Source organism: Apodemus sylvaticus, chromosome 14 (assembly GCF_947179515.1).
Source record: "Apodemus sylvaticus chromosome 14, mApoSyl1.1, whole genome shotgun sequence".
Lineage (NCBI taxonomy): Eukaryota > Metazoa > Chordata > Mammalia > Rodentia > Muridae > Apodemus > Apodemus sylvaticus.
In genome coordinates, this window is record NC_067485.1 from 70,303,917 (window position 1) to 70,308,593 (window position 4,677).

The following is a 4,677-nucleotide window of genomic DNA, read 5'->3' on the forward strand; positions in this document are numbered from 1 at the left end:
CAGGCTTGCCTAGAGCATTCGGTCTTATGGAGATATTTTCTTAATCGAGGTTTCCTCCTCACAGATGACTTTAGCTTATGCCAAGTCACCATAAAACTATTCAGCATGTTCTTACACCACAGTCCTCCGTGGTCACCACTGAGAGCTCATTGTCTGACCTGCAAACTAAAAGGCAGATGGCTTTCTTCCTCTACCCAGCTTTGCAAAGGCCTGCACCCCTCAAGTCCCAAGAGCCCCATGAGCCCCATAGCCCCATGCTACCATCTTCCCCTGGGTCGTTCTATCTTCCTGGTGCACTGACAGGGAGGTATAGATCTCTGCTGCTCACACCCCTCTTTCCAGGCTGGGGAATCTCTTCTGTGTGTGTGTGTGTGTGTGTGTGTGTGTGCTCCACAAGGGAATCAGAAGTAGACACTTGCCCCCTCTTATCTTTGTTTATTTTATCAGCACAATCAAGCTGTCTATCAGCTGTGTATTTTATTTGTATCTGCTTGTTGGTTTTTAATTTTATTCTTCAAAGACAAATGCTGCATGACAAATATAAATATTGACCATTCGGCATTAGACTAGAAGGATGGTTACAAGAACCTAGATGTGTTTGGAAAAAGGGACGTCTTTAGTATAATATTGTATTTTTTCATGTGTATGCGTGTATGGTTGACTGCGTGTGTATTCACATGCGGGGAGGAACATGCATGAAGGTGCATGTGTGTATGTGTGCCATGCATGTAGAGATCTGAAGTTGACATTGATCATCTTCTTACATGGTCCTCCTCTATAGTCACACCTTCTTTGTTGAGGCAGGAGGTCTCTGTTGAACCTAAGCTTTGAAGACTTGTTTATTCTAGCTATCAATCTTTCTCCAACGATCTTCTATCTCTGCCTTTCAAGTGCTGGAATTACAGATGGGACACCCTGTGCACACAATGTTTGCAAGGATTTTGGAATCCCACCTCCTGGGGTCCTTATACACGTGCATGGTAAGCACGGTGATCAATGCGTCCCTCAGTCCTCTGTGTACTTATTTTTTTCTATTTTCAAAGTATATTCTCATATATATTTTGCAAAAACTACAAGGTAAATGATTAGCTTCACTCAAAAGGAGGAGTCCTTCCAGAAGAAACTGAATTTATCTCCAGTAATCAGTTTGGCATGGAAAGTAAGCTTGTGTTGCCAAAACCAAGGCCCTCCGGAATTTTCCTTATTTCCCACTGCCCATCCCCCTGTGCCAGCATGGTGTGTCTATGAAAGGAGGAGGAAAAGACATCCGCATATAGCAGTGGTGGCGGCAGCCTGTGGTCATGAGGAACCTTGCATAGGAGCTGGGTATTTGTGCTGGTGACATTCATGTCAGTTTTGCTGCATTCAGTTAAGAACATGTTCCTTTGAGGATCCAGGTGGAAATCTTAAAACTCGCTGCTCCATCCCCACCGCTCTACACCTCTGCATCATCCCCACCACTCTACACCTCTGCATCATCCTCACCTCCCTACACCTCTGCATCATCCCCACCGCTCTACACCTCTGCATCATCCCCACCACACTACACCTCTGCATCATCCTCACCTCCCTACACCTCTGCATCATCCCCAACTCTCTACACCTCTGCATCATCATCACTGCTCTACACCTCTGCATCATCCTCACCTCCCTACACCTCTGCATCATCCTCACCATCTTTGACTCTGAAGTGGATTTTTCTGAATTCTCATTTGCTCATCCAGATGAAGAGACTGGTGGCAGATCCTGCCCAAGCTCAACAGTCCTGAAGAAGTGAGTCTCAGGCATGGGCTGGTTTCAGTCATGATCTAGAAAGATGCTGCCGTTCATCTGAAGCAGGGGTGTCTGCATCTCCTCTGTCCTCAGTATAGGCTCCACCTGCCTAGCAGAACTGCCGGGTTCTGCTGCGGGCCGGCCATCTTCAGCCTTTGCTGAGACTGCCTCACTCACAGGCTTGAAGAAGCCCTACAGGAGGCGTTCCACTCTCCCATGCAAGGATAGAAGCCTCAGCACTGTCCTCTGCAAACTCACTTTCACAAGGCACCACTGGGGCCACTTTTGGCAAAGAAGAAATTCCACTTTTGAAGTGGAAACTTAAGGGTTTTCTATGCAAAAGTCATTTGGGTGGTGTTTGCTGGGACAAACTTGTAACAGAACATTTAGCTGAAGCAGACACAGGTGAAAGGATGCTCTGCTAAAGCAATCACGTGACAGGACGCGTGATGAAGGATTCTTCGCTAACAACACACATGTATTGCTCTGCCTTACCTTGTGCACTTGAGCTGTGCTTCTTGGAACTCCATGGAGAGCAACTCATCAAAAACCTTCTGGTGGTGTGACGCAGCCTCTTGCCGTTTCTGCTGGGCTGATCTGCAGAGCACTATCAGCTGAGACAGACACACTGCTGAAGCGAGACCTGTGCTGAGACGAGCCCTGGGGAGGACACGGGATGTTTGGAGGATATAAATAGGACTCAGTGGACAGTGGTGGAGTGAGCTAGGCTCGTGTATAGAGCTGGCCGTGCAACAGTCCTGGGTTTCGTGGGTCTTCACTGATCTTCACGTCCCTGAGGGAGGCACAGCCGAGAACTTCTGGTGTTCCTCCTGGACCCTCCTGATGACTCGAGCTGAGGCTGAGGCCTGGCTGTCTCTGCTAGGTCATGCCACCGCTGCTGGTTCATATTTGCTGTCCCAACTCTACCGAACTGGACCGCGTGTGTGTCTGTGAAGTGTGTGTGAGTGGATCGAGCTGCCACAGCCTGCTGACCTGTGAACTGAACTGTAGATTCCAGACAACACAGATGGGAGTTGCTCAAAGAACCTCTCTAAACAAGTCCGCTGCCCCATATTCTTTCCTTCCCACTACCTCAGGTGAGCTAAAAGGGAGGTTAAAAAGTGTTTAAGAGCCAACATTAAAAATAAGGTTTGAAACAATTAAGGTTACAGGTTTTTGTGACCTTTGTCATACTTCAGCTTTTTTAGAAGTGTGTCTGTCTGCAGCCTTGTGTGATAAGGAAGCCAGGCATGTTGTTTTGACAGATGTGGTGGAGCTGGTGATGACCCCAGCAGAAGCCAAGCCTCCTGAAGACAGCTTCAGGCCTGCAGGCACACTGGGGACTGCACTCACACCCCCCCCCCCCCCCCCCCCGTGAGCTCCCTGATCCTCACGGGTCAGCGCCCCTGCCTCTTTGTGCCCTCTTTATTTCTTCTACTTAGTATTCTGAACAATCCTCTGACTTTCCCAATGAAGTATGCGACTATGTTCTGGCTTAATCACATACTCATTTCTTCTCCAGCAAATTCCAGCTTCTGGTGAGAAACAGGGCAAGGGTCCGCAGCTGCGCCTCCTAGCTTCTCCACACCCTGCGGCTGCTCTGTGGTTTGCTCAGGAAGCATGATGTTGTTTGGCAGTGAGCCTCTTTCCTGAAAGTCAGTTGCCGAGATAGGAAGTGTCTGGCCAACCACCTTTGCTTTGGGGAAAAAGTAAAGATGTACTTCAGCTGAGGGCATTGGGCCTGGGGTTTTCTTGAAGCAGAGGAAAAGAGAAAGAAAGGAAAGAAAGAAAAGAAAGAAAGAATGCAAGAAAGAAAAAGAAAGAAAGAAAGAAAGAAAGAAAAAGAAAGAAAGAAAAGGGAGAGGGAGAGGGGGAGGAAGGAGGAAAGGAAGGACGAAGGAAGGAAAGGAGGAAGGGAGGGAGGAAAGAAAGAAAAGGAAGGAAGGAAGGAAGGAAGGAAGGAAGGAAGGAAGGAAGGAAGGAAGGAAGGAAGGAAGGAAAAAGACATGTCCAGAATATAAGCTTACAGGTTTCCTAAGAACTGTGTCGTGGGAGCTTTGGGAAAAGGGGGGGAAGCTGCTTTTTTGGTCCAAAGGCCTCCTCTTCCCACCTGACCTCCTTCTACGATGAGCAGAGACCACCTGTATACATTTCTTTTTGTATCCTTGACATCAATTTACCCAACAGAACAAATTAAGGGAGGGAGGGAGGGAGGGAGGGAAGGATCACAAAGGCTTATGGTTTCACAGTGCTGCAGTCCTCTCTCTGCAGCAGGGGATGCCCGGTGGAGTCACCTAGTCCATGGTGGCAGGAACCCGAGGCTGAGCAGCCATTCAGATGGAGCCAACCAGGAAGCAGAGAATTCAGCAGGGACAGGGGTGGGAATGTGACCTTCAAAGGCCTGCCCCAGCAGTCTATTTTCCTACCTACTGGGGATCCATCTCCTGAAGACTCCACTGTTTTCACAATTGTACCATTAGCTGGGGTCCAACCATTCAAATCATGAGCCGGAGGGGGACATTTCAGATTCAAAACATACGCCATCCGCAACCCCATACTCAGGAGGCCCCAGTAAATAGAAATAACCACAACTTCTGGATGGAACTTAAAAAACTGGGCAGTCAGGAAATTGCCCGATCTTGGCCTCTCAGGAGAGCGTACAATTTCTGACCATGTAACACATCCAACACTCAGATTGGCAGCTGCAATTCTAAATGGCGTTTCCTCTGGATACAATCCTGGAGTCTGCCGATTACATGGTCTTTTCGTGAATAGAGATAGAATTGGTAACCTGCCTTTGTGGAGTAATTTCTAAAAGTGCTGATGCGTTTTCTACCTTGTTTCATTAGCCAGCGCTTATTGGAAGGGGGGGTAGGAAGGGGAATGGAAATGTGCAGTTTGGGG

The 4,677-nt window shown here is 48.2% G+C and overlaps 1 pseudogene; it reads right to left on the reverse strand.

The window, feature by feature from the left end:
* Nucleotides 1–1,651: 1,651 nt before the first annotated feature.
* LOC127664592 (UPF0688 protein C1orf174 homolog) lies at nucleotides 1,652–4,317 on the reverse strand (annotated as a pseudogene).
* Nucleotides 4,318–4,677: the final 360 nt, after the last annotated feature.